The sequence below is a fragment of the Leucopleurus acutus genome (genome assembly GCF_964270905.1).
Source record: "Leucopleurus acutus genome assembly, chromosome: 7".
NCBI classification, from domain to species: domain Eukaryota; kingdom Metazoa; phylum Chordata; class Mammalia; order Artiodactyla; family Delphinidae; genus Leucopleurus; species Leucopleurus acutus.
In genome coordinates this window covers 78175308-78190767 of record NC_139150.1, presented here as the reverse complement: position 1 = coordinate 78190767, position 15460 = coordinate 78175308, and positions in this window count along the sequence as shown.

The window sequence follows — 15460 nt, the reverse complement described above, 5'->3', positions numbered from 1 at the left end:
AGCTCTTCATGACATCAGTATCTTTCCTCCTATTAATTGAGTGGGAGATGGAAAAGCAAACCAAGAAAACAATGACAAAACTTTTTCTATCACAGGAGTGCAGACTATAATCTTGAGATGTTTCTCTAATACTTTACATCAGTACTCCCCAACCTTTTTGACATCAGGGACCGGTTTCATGGAAGACAATTTTTCCATGGATGGTGGGGGGGGAGATTGAGTGATGGTAGAGGCGGTAATGTGAGCGATGGGGGGGCGGGGGGATGGTTCAGGCGGTAATGCGAGCATTGGAGAGCAATGGGGAGCGAGCGGCAGGTGAAGCTTTGTGTACTCACCCACTGCTCACCTCCTGCTTTGCGGGCTGGTTCTTAACAGGCTGCTGAAGATGGGGGGTTGGAGACCCCTGCTCTACATTCTGAGAACTACAGTTCTTCTTCAGCAGCTTAGAAATTCTTGAGAATTCTCTTCTTTGTTTAGAGTTTAATACTGTATTGTCTTATACTGTGTCATATTTCATTAAGCCTTATTATTTGTGCGACTACTGCTGTGTCCTCACATCACCCAATTCTGTTTGTAAACGACAAGGATTTTGTTTTTTAAACTCCCTTCCTCTGACAACCTGTTCTTCTTAGAACTTTAATAAACCCCTCTCTGTAAATATTAAATTCCCAATTTTTGTAAGTTGCCCATACCTCTTTATAGAATTCTGGGCAATTACTTTGAATGGCTTAATAAATATTAATTTAGTTACATACATATCATATTTGAACTGTGTAGACATCACATTCATCAGTCTGTACTCAAAAATTCTCTTATAATTCTGACTTTCTTTTATAGTTCTAAATATTTTACCCTTGAAACTTCAGAATACCCATCAACACCCATGCTTTCTCTGCTGGTATTATACCCAAAATGTCCTTCTTCTCCTTTGTGGTCTAAATGACAATATCAGATATATACAATATCTTTATTCATTCCACACATACATTTATGTTTCCCTTGACTATATTGTCAGCAGGGCACATGCTACTCATCTTCAGGATTTTCTCCTTGAGTATACAATGCTGTTTAAATTCTTAGAGGAGGGTTCTGAGATGTCATTGAGCTTTCATTTTTCTATTAATTAGAGATATAGTAGATGCTTGAACTATATTGCCTTATTTAAATTTCCCAGAAATGTTAAAAGATATATAGTATTATTTCTTTATCTGTAGTGCCAGAATTAAGGTATAAAGGAGGTGTATTCATTTGTTAGTTGTGCCATAACAAAGTACCACAGACTGGGGGACTTAAGAGAATTTATTTTCCTCACAGTTCAAGAGGCTAGAAGTCTGAGATCAAAGTGTAAACAGGGTTGCTTTCTTGAGTACTCTGTCTTTTGGTTTATAGGTGACCACCACCTTTGTGTCTTCACATGGTCTTTCCCTGTGTGCATATCCATGTCCTAATCTCTTCTTATAAGGACTCCACTCACGTTGGATCAGGGTTCACCCTAAGGACTTCATTTTACCTTTTTAAAGACTTTATTTCCAAATACAGTCACATTCTGAGCTGGTGGAGGTTAGGACTTCAGCATGTGAATTGCCCGGGGAGATTGGGGAGGACGATTCAGCCCATAACAAGAGATCAAATTTCTTCAACAAACTGTCAAAGACAGAAAATGGTAGAGCCAGACTGAGTCACAATTCTTTGCAACAGTCCCTCTTGATAATCACTAAAGTACAGGTTAGGGTGTTTTCTCTTCATTAAGAGAAAAGTAAACTATCAATTATTTCCTAGCCCATACGTACTGGGGATATTTCTGCCAATTATTTAATGACAGTTTCTGCCTTAACATATGCAGTTTATACTTTTCCACATCAAAAAAGGCTAAAACAAAAACACTGTATTTTGTTTGTTTGTTTTTAATATGCATTCCAAAATAGGACCATTCTTAAGATGACTTGCCCCATTGAATTCTGGCTCTGAAGTAGTAATTCATGTAATTACGTAGATCTCAATCAGTTTGTCATTCAACTGAAGCATTTTTTATTTTTACTATGACATGTCCATTTGTTTTTTACTAAATTTCAAAACTTCATATTTAGATTGTAAACTGCAGCAGGCTTTGTATACATTATAACCACTTATTTGCACTTTTTTTTTTTTCCCATATTTGTTGTTATATTGGGTGGGTTTCGGCCCAGTTTTCTAGTTTACCATCATCTGACAACCACTGCATATTTCAGGAATTTATATATGGGCACTTTCAAGGACCTCAGAGGGTCTGAGATTTTACTTTACTTACAAGATAACATGTTACCTTGACAGTTTCATAAGATACTGACAAGAGACGTGAATTCCTGGGTCAGAGACAAAGATTTTTATTTCTCACTGCACAGCAAGCAGCATGAGCCTCATGTTCATGGTGGCTCTTCATGTCTCCTCAGTCCCATAGTGGAGACTCGGATGAAAGTATGTAGGTACTGTGCACACAATAGATTTGTGTCATAGCTAAAGAACCTAATGCAGCTGACAGACATTTGATAATAGGCTTTGATAACACTGCCTGATCTTTACCCTGGAGGGAAATATGAGCCTTTGGTCTGGAAAGTAACACTATTTCTATCATCCAGGTTTTCATTATTCAAAAGTTCTTGAAAAGACAATGTGAAATGGAAGTTGTCAGTGCCTCTGCTTGTAAGATATGCATAAATGCAAGAAAACAATAGAGAATTGTGTCCCAATATGGAGAAGCTTAAATTAATAAAAGGTATCTTGTAACTGCTCATCAACAGTCATGCATCATCTAGTATTTGCCCACTCTGATTAAATTTGGTTCAAAAAAGTAAATAGCTTATTCTTCATTTAATGCTTCTTTTAGGCCAGGTTTGAATGATTTGAAAACCAAGCCATTTCTGAAGTATTCAACCAAAAAAAAAGTAATATATTACAACTTCAGTAATTGCTATAAAGAGGTTATTTTATTCATTGCACACCCCTGTATAAAAGGCAAACAGGAGTTTCTCTGTATTTCAAAATTCATGTGTAGTTAATGCATCATTTAGTTCGGCTCTTCATCTGAAAGGTAATATTTGGATAAGGTCATATGTGAATCATTTTTGCTCTAATAGTCTTCTTCTTACCTATAGTTAGAGCACAAAATCAAATCTCTATTTATTGAGGAAGTGCATTCCTTATTTTGTCTATTTAACAATAAGCTGTAATTTTTAATTAATTAGATATTTGGGAAAGAAAGCTACTATTTTCCCTGTTTCTCTGTACCCATACTCTAATTTCATATTGATTTCATAATGGGGTGTATGTATGCCATGCAATTAGATGCTTTCAACAGAATTGTTTTCTACTTAAAGCTTGTGAGGTCAGCAATGTAACTGCTTTAATTTGGTTGACCAAATGAGCCAACTAATTGGACAATGATGAATGATGCAATATCTCATTATTGGATGAAATTACTTGAGGCTGAAAAAGTTGTAGCTTTTTGTTTTTTATCTATTTGTTTTGGGAGCACCTATAAAGCTCTTTTATATTGATGGGAGAAATTTGTTAGTATTCACTGCTGGTCTATAGTAACATTTGTGATTTTTTTAAGTTCTGAAAAAAATTTCTAACTGTAATTAATAGTTCTCATTTCTTTATGAGCCTCCAATTCAACTAGAAACTAACATGTGTTGACTGAACCATATGTCAATATGTTGCATGGACAACTGTATGTTTTTTTAAATGTGAAAGTGGTTCATTCTGGATGCTACTTTGTTCTGAAGGTAACTTAACAATATTTCCTCTGGTCCTTGTTTTTTTGTACAGCAATTTACATATTGTGGAAAAATTTTATCACAAACATGTCCCCTTAAATGTATTACACATTAATATAGGTTATTTGGCTTTCATAAACTTAAATATCATGCAGAAGAAAAGAAATACTTTTAAATTCCCCAATTTCTTTGAAGGTTCAATTATCTTTTAAATTATTGGGACTCAATCTGACACTATAACTTTGATCTAAAATTTGCTGGGTTACTCAGAAGCAGAAATGTTACAATGTTTATGTATTTTATCACATAGTTTTTATTTTTTTTTTTTTTTTTTTTTTCCTGTACACGGGCCTCTCACTGTTGTGGCCTCTCCCGTTGTGGAGCACAGGCTCCGGACGTGCAGGCTCAGTGGCCATGGCTCACTGGCCCAGCCGCTCCGCGCGGCATGTGAGATCTTCCTGGACCGGGGCACGAACCCGTGTCCCCTGAATCGGCAGGCGGACTCTCAACCACTGTGCCACCAGGGAAGCCCTACCACATAGATTTTTATCACTTTAATATGATAATGGGACATTCTCCACTCAACCACTGCTAAAGCATGACATTTTTACAATCTCCATTACCCCTGCAGTACACTTAAATTTGATTTATAGTTAATGTTTTATGGCATGTTTGTCCTTAGGAGGCACTGAGCAATGAGATAGAGAATATTAATGTGATTAGCTTTCAGAATAAGTAAATATCTTGGTTGTCATAGTCTGGCTATGCAATGGTGACAGCAACAACCAAAATATCAAGTTGCAAAGCAAGAGAAAACCATCATTTTGCTTATTCAGAAATGTTAAAAAATAGAGGCTAACACACAGAAACAGCTGGGAAAAAATGACTGAGTTATAAACAGCATTTTTTGAATTCTAATACCCTTTTCTTTCGTTGTCTCCCTGCTTTGTATTAATTTCCCTGTCTAATTACTTATTGGATTTTTATACTTACATTGAAAGTTGGCTGACTTAAAGGAGATCTATGTATTATTGGCTTACACTTGAATGAAATGGCCATGGCTTGGACTTTCTGTTTTTCCCAGTGGACTGTATATGAGCTCCATGTTTCCCGTAGTGAATTGTTAAGGGTTGTTTTTCATTCAGTCAACTTGACTAACAATCATTGGTTTCAATTTAACTGATGCATATGCTTAGGTATCTAATAGTTACTTGTGAACAATATTTAGAACTACTAGGAGAATAGAGTCTTTGCTTTCGGAGTGTGCATTATGTTACAGGGAGTAACACATCTGGTCAAGGGTGAATGACAAACAAAAGTGAAAACATAAAATGGGTTACAGTAAAATAAGGAACAATTTATCATTGGTTTCCATTTTAGCACTGATTTCAACATCTGCTGTTATTTTGATCTCATATTCTATGATGAAAAGACATACCGTATACCTGAATATCTGTTTGCTAATTTATTGTGAAGAGTCCCTGCTCCTTGAAAAATGTGATGTGGATTTAACAAGATCATAAATATAGATATAGGTATATGTAGGTATATATCTGTATTTCTATATATACACACACTACCACAGGTCTGTGGCAACATGCTGATATTTAGGTAGGTAGGTAGATAGATAAATAGATAGATAGATACAGATCTATATCTATAGCTATCAAAATATATCTATATATAAATATAGAGAAACAGAGAAAGAGAGAGCCAGACAGATAGATAGAAAAGGAGAGAGCGAGATAGACCTAGATATACAGAGATATGTAGACATAGATCTATGTGGATATAAATATATGCTTTAATTTTATTATATTGTATCTATGTGATTATATAATTAGTTTTCCAAATAAGACTAACTCCATAAATATAAAAACATGTCTAATTTGCTCACTACTGCATCTAAGTACTTAGCATATTGCTTCCAATCTGCAAGTAGATGATGAACACCTGATACCTGGATGAATGAATGAATGAATAAATGTTCACATGTATGATCAATAGTATATGAAACGGCTTTAGGAAAAAACAAAAACAGAAACAGAGAACCTTTCAGTTCCTCTAAATGGAATCTTTCATTTAAAAAACCTATTTTAGAAATCAGTCTACATAAAGTTTTGTTTCTCTTAAACAATGTGCATGTGTGTGAATAAGTGTATGCTAGTGTGTATGTATGTTTCTGTGTATGTATGTGTATATGTGTGTGTGTGTATACCCATTATATAGCCCTGAGGAAAATAATGTATATCTATGATCTATGCACACCACACATACACATATATACATACATACATACATACATGTGTGTATATACATATAAACATTTTTCTTCAGTGAGACCATTTTAAATTTGAGATTCAAATATAAAAATACCACCAACCCTTATATTCTAAATCTGTATGAATGCCCCTCCTCCTGCCCCAATTCTGGCTCCTATTCTACCTTTACATGTCCTAGACACTTAAGTTTATATTTTTCTATTTATATATATGAAGTTATTGAAAGTGGCTTCAAATCATTTCTTGAAATTGAGTCTGGCATGCATAAAAGGATTAATAATCAAGCACAACAAATAAATGCTCTCTTATTCCAGTTGCATTTTACCTACAGTAATATTGGAAATTACCAAGTTAAACATTATGAAATATAAGCTGTTCGACTGTTAGATTAACCCTTCTATGAATCTCTTTAACTCCTATGGTCAATAATGCATAAAATAAAATAACTGGAAGTACTTCCATACCAACAATTTATATTGTTTTAATTTTAAAATTTCCTGGAGTTCCTGTCTTTGGTTAAAACATAACCTACCCTCTCCTCTTTTAACTTTATTGAAGTGGCACCATCTAGAAAATGTGAGAAGTAAGAAAACCCTTTATCTTTGGGGTTTGCAGAGATTCAGTTTATGCCTGTTTTCTTCTAATCTTGTTAGTAAGTACTTTCTTTTATTTTCAAATGTGGTTTACACTGTGTGATAAATTATATGGTCACATTATTTATAACAAGTACTAATTATTTTCTATCTCAATCTATCCCCCTTTCATTTTTTTCTCCCTATTCCACTCAGCATTTGTTTAATTTTCATTTTGAGGGGAAAGGCGGTTATAGTGCTGATTCACTGGTAAATCTTGAATAGTCAAGATGCACCATCTTGGAAGTATATCCTCCTAAAATAAAAATTTCCACCTGGTTCAAACTTCCAGCATAGTGACACCTAGTATGCTAAACAATAATTAGCAAAACAAGGAGAAAATCTTCTTTCAAGACTATTTTTTTTCTTAAGCACAAAATAAGAACATTCATACATAATTAGGCAAGTAGACTTTTTTCCCAGGAGCGTAGATCTATGTCTACACTTCAAGGATTCTGAGGTTAGAATGTAGCCATTGATAGCTCTGGTCCTTTGCCAGATCCAGGGAAATGTCTTGTTGTTATTATCAGAAAATAATATTACTGGGTTGGCCAAAAAGTTCCTTCTGTTTTTTCGTAAGATGTTAAGAAAAACCTGAATGAACTTTTTGGCCAACCTCAATATAATTCGAACTAAAATTATTTAAAACAAATTTAGGTAGGGTTCAAATTTAGACCTAACCATATGACTGTTTTGTCATATATAAACTTAACAATATTATTTGGTAAAAAAAAAGAGTACCACAGGTTTGATAGCATTAAAAATTAAAAATTTAGAAAAGTATAGAGAATTATTTAATGAATTACAGAGTATTGATTGCCCCAAATTAATGAATATTGATATTTTATTTTTTCAAATATTATTTAAATACATATTCTAAATATTGCAGACAAAATCTAAATAACACCGTTTCCCTTCCTAAATTTACTCCCCTCCTATCAACCCCAACATAACCCTCAGACATTGTAGGAGTCTTGCAAGCCCAACTTTGTATATTTAATACATAAAGATATATACATAAATAATAAGAGTTACCATCTACTTTCCTTGCTACCTTTATTTATTTATTTTAACATTTGATAGTAAATAAACATTTAATATTTATTTTAATATTTTCAGGGTTCTATTTGACAATGTTCCCTTTTCCTCTTTTATTATACTGGTTTGGAAGTCATTTGACTTATTTCTCATTTACAAGTGGTTATGTTTATAATTTTTAACCTGAATATTTTAATCAAATTGCTCTCATCTTACTCAATTTATGTAAGGACCTTAGAATACTTTAAATCTGATCACATTCCTTCACATCATTTTATTAGCAGCATATCCCAGACACTAGTCATACATTGTTACAGCCAATATTAATTTAGGGTCCCCAATATTTGCCAGTTTTGTTATCCACCACTGGTTCTTGTAATGGCTTCTTCCTCACTTGTTTCTTTCCCTCTGTGAATATTTGTTATTAGCTCCTTTAGCAAGGATCTCTGAGTAGAAAACTGTTTTTGTTAGTCTAAAAATGTTTTTATTTTTTTCTTCAGTCTTGAATGACAACTGGTGTAGACCTGTAGGTCTATAATTATTTCTCCCTTCAGGCTTTAGAGGAGATTATTCCAATTTCTAGGCACATGGAGTTTTGGTGCAGAAGTCTACTGTGTTTGAAATGAGAGGGATTCTTATTCTTTTTGTCAGTTCAGTCTGCCATATGAGTGGAATTGCTTATCAGTTCTTTAGTTTTCTATGCACCTGATATACTTAATATATTTTTTTGATCAAATGATTAACTCAGTCACTTGAGCAGTTTGGATGATTAGGTTGAACACTGGCAGATGACAGTCACGGTACAGAAACATCTAATGTGAGATGTGACAAAAAATAACAAATAAATACAACTAGTCAACATGAAAGTTGAATGTCTAAATAGCATGGCATCTAATAGAATAACATCTATTTACCATCTAAATAGCAATAGAAGAATAATATACAAAATCAAAACTAGAACCTGACAACTTTTATCCCTCGCAGTCACCTGCATGCATGTGAGACTTGTAAGAGGAAATAAGGCAGTAGCTATAAGAAAAGCTGGCCTTTAAAGAATCAAGGTCTTCAATGCCCCCCCCAAAACATGAAATCTACCCAATTATAGCACCTAAAGTTACTGAAACAAACTAAAATTAGAGTTCCAGTAAACTTTGGATATAGGGAACTCAGAAGGGATTAAAAGGAGATGTTTTATCTATAAAGTCACACATTCTTGATATGTTAACCAAATACCCTAGGTCCAGTGGTCAACTTAATGCAATGAACCATAACATTAATTGGTGGAAGGTATCCAAACATTGTCTATGGCAACATCAAGGGAACATAATAAAGTAAGTAATAGCTGTTACCTCCAGTAATGTTTTCTACTCAATTCCCTAACATTTACCATTACACTGTAAAACCTTGTATCAATATATAGGCTCTCTGAGGGAAAACGCTATGTCCAGTAGTCGTTGTATACTCAGTGTTTAGTATGAAGTACATAATTAATCTCTGTTTAAATTAATTGAACCCAGGTTTCTTATCTTCCATCCCCAGAACCTCAGTTGTTCTCTTGCAAGGAGGGAAAGCTGAATACCCAAGTAATACTAAGAATTTAGAGGAGTAGTAGAAAAATTTATCAATAATTATTAAGAACAAATGTTAGCTGTACCTTGTAAGTGCTAGATTATTTTTATTAAATAAATAAAAATAAAATAAACATGAGATTTAGAGTCTGCAGACATGGAAATAATTCTTGTCAAATCATTTTAAATTTCTGTGAGTTTTCTCATTATAAAAATAGAGTAATAATAATGTTTCCCCTGTGTAAATCTTAAAGTTATTACGAGAAATCACTTTGTAAATTATAATATTCTTAAGTGTTAAGTTGGATTTGTCTTACAGTTTGCCTGGCAATGTTATTTACTCCAGAACCATTTGCATTTTAAAAATAGGATATCTGTCGTGGGCACTGCTTAACTCAAAGCCACAAATCACTAGACAGTGAAGGACATACATCTTTTTATGTATTTCCATATGGCCAATATTATGGCCATAAAATGACATAATTAGTCATATTGTCACACTCTTGCTTGAAACCTGCTTAAAAATGATTCTACTTCCCCTAGGTGTAAGTCCTCTTGGAACTTTAAGGTGCTCTAAGGCGGTGGGTCTCAAGCATTTGGTTTACTAAATCACCAAGAGGGCGTGTTAAACCTCAGATTGCTGTCCTCTCCACCCTGCAGTTTTTGATTCCTTAGCTCTGAATAGGATCCAAATACTCCCATTTCCAACAGTTCCCAGGTGGATCCTGGTCAGGGAATTACACTTTGGGAATCACTGCTTTCAGGTCAGTATGATCACTTTGATAAACTAATAAGAGACAGTATTAATTGCCTGACAGTATTTTAAGAATTTTAAGAATTCTTAATTATTATTTTAAGAATTTTAATTATTAAATTATTTAATTAAATTATTAATTAAATTTAATTAGATCAGTGAACCTTCATAACAACTTTATGAAATAGGTATGTGATTTTCCTACATTTAAATAACTTAACTAATTTTACCTCGCTAGTAAATGCCAATGCTAAGAATGGAACCCAGCCAATCTGGCTTCAGAATCTTTTCAGAGCACAGGACTCCATGTGCTTTATCATGACTTTGAGCTGCTTTTCGTGCATCAGAAGAATTTATCTGAGTAAACCCCTCACTGAAGGTTACTCCCATGTGCTATTTCTCTTCCCTCTGATATCTCTAGCTCAACTTTGCACCTGGTTTCAAATTACCCCTGGAATGAATCACTTCAAAGTTTTTATTGACCCTTCACTGCCTGCCTAGGGCAATGGAGTTTAAGTCACATACTAAATCTGACTGTGATCAGAAAATTATTAATTCCCAAGCATGCTTCCAGCCTTCATTTCTGTCACATTCTATTTCAGTGGTTCCAAGTAATATTTCTGACCTCATTTTCTGTCATTCAACTTGATGTCCTTATGCTTGTAATTTCAGGACTTTTTCTTCAAGATACCATGCTGGTTGAGGTACCTCTGCTTCCACTTTATCTAAGTGATGAACTGCCACTTTTCTCTATAGCTTTAAACCCTATGTCGTCTCATCTCTGAAGCTTAAGCCTTCTCTCTCAGGTAGTTATTCATTACTGCTTCTCAATTCACACTGCAGATTCTAGAAGTCAAAGGCTAATATCAGAGCAGTGTGGCAGAGAAGCATCAGAGAAAAGAGATTTGGTATCAAACTGCAAGAGTATAAAACAGACGTGATAGTGGGTCTCTAGGTCCCCTTGCCTTGAATCCTTGCTACTTTTTCCTTTTTTAAAAAATGTATCTTCCCCACCTCCTTTATTTTTGAAATCCCCCCTCACTGCTTCTGAACTTTGATGAACCATAAGGCTTGTCAGAAATAAATAGATAGATAGATAAACATTTTTTAAAAGCTCTTGAAAGGATTATTCTGTCAATTAGCAGGATGGGACTGTGTCAGAGATACCAAGTAAGAGGCATGAAAAACTGGAAAAATACACAAATCTGCAAACATTTCAACCACAAGTTTCCTAGCAGTTAAAGATGAAAACTGCTACCTGAGCTATATCACCACAATAAGTACCCCTCTCTTCTCCTCATCCTGTAAAAATCCAACCCTGCTTCTACTCAGAGAGCATTATTTTCTGAATACATGCATGAGTTATGGATCATTCATCTCTGCCACTGATGTAAATAGTCCCGGTACATATACATGTAATCATTTAATAAAAGGAAATGTTGAAACTACTAGTTATTATAGATGTATATTCCTGAAATAAACTTATGTAACATTTCTTGGGAAGAATTGAAAATGTCTTATTTAGTTTTCATCTCTTCCTTTCTATCTCTTTTAGTAGCAAAGGAAGCTTTCCAATAAGCAACACCAATCCTTCCTGTCCTGCCCAAACATGCATGGATTCTTCTCCATTGCCACTGATTAGAAATTAATCACATGCTGAATCCTAAACCCATCACTGCACAGGCAAACCCAGGGCCATGAAGATGAGGACAGGATTGTCCAAACACAACTGGGAAGGAGGTAAATTTAAAAAGCAGGAGGAAGGATCATACTTGAGCCCATAACACTCATTCGCACTTCCCACTTTCTCCTGGATAGTGTCATCTCTCCCTGTGTCTTCAATGACTGTGTATATGTACGCATTTGGTTGATTTCAAAATCTACTTGTCTCATAATCACAACCCTCCTGGATTACAGATTTCAACTCCTGATTTGAACACCTTCATTGTTTTTCTGGAAACTATTTTTTTTATTTTATTCATCTTCTTTTTTATATTATTTTATTGTCATGATTTTCAGTTGTAAAACATAATGATTCAGCATTTGTATACATTGTGAAATGATCACAGTAAATCTAGTTACCATCCAACACATGCTTAATTGACAGTACAAACAAAGCCATTGAATTAACAAATATCAGACTTAGCATGTCCAAAACAGAACTTATATTTATCTTTCAAATGTCATATCATCTACATATTCTACATCATCTGTATATCTAGATTCTATGCCCTTCACAGATCTCTACTATCTTATTTCAGCCCTTTATCATTTCTTTTTTTATATATAAATTTATTTATTTTCTTTGTTTATCTTTGGCTGATTGGGTCTTCGTTGCTGCGCATGGGCTTTCTCTAGTTGTGGCAAGCGGGGGCATCTCTTGTTGTGGATCACGGGCTCTAGGTTCGCGGGCTTCAGTAGTTGTGGCACATGGGCTTGGTAGTTGTGGCTCGCGGGCTCTGGAGTGTAGGCTCAGTAGTGGCGCATGGGCTTAGTTGCCCCACGGCATGTGAAGTCTTCTTGGACCAGGGATCGAACCTGTGTCCCTTGCATTGGCAGGCAGATTCTTAACCACTGCACCACCAGGGAAGTCCCTAAGCCCTTTATCTTTTCTGACACAGTATTTTACAGTAATTCTCCAATCAGTTTCTCTGCTTACATTTAAATATAATTTTAATTTTGCCCTACTTCTCATTTACTATAGTTTCACAGTAACTCCCCCTCCCTCTATCCCTTTTAGACATAGTCTGTGTTCTGGTCATATTTATCTATTTAGGATTCCCTGAGTGTCTTGTGCCCTTTGACGAATTATGCCCATTAAGCAATGTTCCCACTGCTTGGCCTACTTTACATTCACATTCTGCTGGCAAGATTTCTAATTACCCTTCAGGAGTCAGCATTAACATCACCTTTCTCTGAAATGTTTCTTAGTACCCTTGGCAATAATAGTGTTTCCTTCCTCTGTATTCTCAGAGTAGTCTGTACATATATCTACCATGGAAACTGTCAAAACACATCATAGTGGCTTGCTTATGCACCCTCTCCCAGTTTGACAGCTCTGCTATTCTCTGAGGTTCTTGAATGTGTGGACTATATGTTGTTCAACTTTTTCTCCCCAGGGATAAGCAGAGAGCTTCAGACAGAGTAAGCTCTAAATTAATGACTGAAATGTACATGAACACATGCCTGCTTTCCTCTCCCTAATATATTCCAGTGTAGACAAACAGTGAAGCTCTTGAAAATCTTCACAAATTTTTTTTTTAAATAAGAAGGCTTTCCTATGCTATGTTATGGTCAAATATTCCTTCTCTGAAGCAATAGCCCACTTTACATGCATAATAAATGATCATCTTTCAGACAGAATTCTATCAATATCAACTTTATCTACATTGATTTTTAAGTTTTTCAGACTTTTATTTTAATCTATTTTCTAGAATAACATCCCAGATATATTTTATAACCTTTTGTTATATTAACAATTTCCATATCAAGTCATGTTATTAAAATTACATTGTAAGAAATAAAATTTCATTGGAGAAAAAATAATTCCTTAGAGTTTGATGTATAAAACTGTAGAACTATTTGCAAAGTTAGATTCCATCCCACTGCCAGGCAAAAAATAGTTCAGAGGGCACACAGGTGGCAACTGTTATCCTACCACAGATGTAACTGTGGATCTACTTAGACAAGACACACTCTCCTGGGCACTAATGCCTGATTGTGCTTGAAACATCCACTGTGGGAATTCTCTGATGATCCAGTGGTTAAAACTGGGCACTTTCACTGCCATGGCCCGGGTTCAATCCCTGGTCGGGGAACTAAGATCCCGCAAGCCATCCAGCTGACGCCAAAAAAAGAGAGGGAAACATCCAGCTATGGACTGTTGCTGCTGCTCCTGAATGGGCTGTTTTGACAGGCAGCACCACCTCCTATGGTCATTGACCCTGCAGCTAGATAGCATTACATCCCCAGGTACCACTAACCTCATCCAGGAAGATTCACCACTCCAGAGGTCAAAGAGAAGACTTCTAACTGCTTTGCAGAGCACTGGTGCATATACTAGGGACCATGTCTTCTTAGGCACCATCACAATGGCTAGCTGCCCTTGCTCTTTCTTTCTTCAATGCACCAAGACTCCTTCTGAAGACCAAGAGGTCCACCAAGAATCAGTACACCTGGTTCTAACTGCATGGTCCTGGGTATCTCAGTTTTTGGTGGGCACAGACATCAGTACTGTTGTTTGCTGCCAGCTTTCACTAGACATTCCACTGCTGTGCAGGACCTTCCTAGGTGCTAAGGAGATAATGTTCTCTGGAGTCATTGCTGTCCTGAAGTGGAGCTCTGCAGGGAAGCACTAAAAACCTAGCAACATTTGTCCAAACAGAGTTTTTATTTATTTATTCATATTTACTTCTATTTTTGGCTGTGTTGGGTCTTTGTTGCTGCATACGGGCTTTCTCTAGTTGCAGCGAGCGGGGGCTACTGTTCGTTGCAGTGCACGGGCTTCTCATTGTGGTGGCTTCTCTTCCTGTGGATCACGGGCTCTAGGCAAGAGGGCTTCATTAGTTGCGGCACACCGGCTCAGTAGTTATAGCTCATGGGCTCTAGAGCACAGGCTTAGTAGTTGTGGTGCGCGGGGTTAGTTGCTCCACAGCATGTGGGATCTTCCCAGACCAGGGCTCGAACCAGTGTCTCCTGCATTGGCAGGCGGATTCTTAACCACTGCGCCACCAGGGAACCCCGCAATCAGAGTTTTATAGCATCGCTTATGCCCCATCGTCACACAGTTCTATGAACAACTCAGTATCTTCTCCTGCTTTCCCCTCATTGCTTCTTCCTCCTGTAACCTGTACTCAGACACGAGTTCTTACAGGACTGAGTCAAGAAACACGTTTAATTCTTAAAAATCTCTGCCATGTTAAGACACACTCCATCTTCTGTTGATCAGGACAGCATTTCCTAAATGTTGTCCTGTGACATACTATCCATCAGATCAGTTAGCTGGGATATGGCATACTATAGCCTAATCATGGGCATTCTTTATACAAACACACACACATGTGCTTATAAAAACCTTTGTGAAATGCTGTGAGAGGAAATCACAATGTCTTTGTTTCATCCATTACATTGCATAGTTATTTTATCCCAGAATGCTCTGTGTGTGTGTGTGTGTGTACCTAAGCATATTGATAGAGTCAATGTCTGTGGAAACACGGCACTAGGGCTTTTCTATGGAGCCTCATTGTCTTCTGGACAATTTTCTCTATTAACACTAATCTCTCATAGGAATATAAGCAATCTCTCCTGGAGAAAGACTTCTGAGAATTCCAACCCACAAAGCTATTCACCAGTTATTGCCCAGACATGGTTAAAACTTAAGAATTTAAACAAACTGAGATTTTCTGTATGAAATTTTATACATATATACTCT